Source organism: Tupaia chinensis, unplaced genomic scaffold (genome assembly GCF_000334495.1).
Source record: "Tupaia chinensis unplaced genomic scaffold, TupChi_1.0 Scaffold000197_1, whole genome shotgun sequence".
NCBI classification, from domain to species: domain Eukaryota; kingdom Metazoa; phylum Chordata; class Mammalia; order Scandentia; family Tupaiidae; genus Tupaia; species Tupaia belangeri.
Window position 1 is genome coordinate 6,066,907 of NW_006159672.1, and position 373 is coordinate 6,067,279.

The window sequence follows — 373 nt, forward strand, 5'->3', positions numbered from 1 at the left end:
ACCCTGCCGCTACAGTGGACGGTGGCACGCTGAAGCCCAAAGCCGCGGCAACCGCGGCCACCTATTCCTCAGAGGGGCTGAACCTGTTCCGCCCGCCGCGGAGACTCTGGAAACATGATGCTGGCGAGAGCCGGGACACGGGTGGGGGCCGCAGCTTCCCGCGCGACTTTCCTCGGAAACTGAGACACCGTGAGACGCTGTCCCACCCAGTGGCCGCGGTGTCCAGAGGCAAGGAAATACCATCGCCGCGTTCGCCTATGGGCGAGCGGGCGGGTCCCCACGCTGTCGCTGGGAGCGGTCCGGAGTCTCGACCCGGCGGCCGCACTCACCGTCCTCCTTGTCGTCAAACACGGGCCTCCGCGCGGTGGCCGCC

General features: G+C 68.9%; 1 protein-coding gene across 1 annotated transcript in view; it reads right to left on the reverse strand.

Annotated features, from left to right (window-relative positions):
- STK32C (serine/threonine kinase 32C) overlaps positions 1-363 on the reverse strand; it is a 110,357-nt gene extending 109,994 nt beyond the window's left edge. The window contains exon 1 of the mRNA XM_006146932.2: positions 330-363. The gene's annotated coding sequence lies outside the window, so the exon portion shown is untranslated. The remainder of the gene's footprint in view (positions 1-329) is intronic.
- Between the last annotated feature and the right edge of the window lie 10 nt (positions 364-373).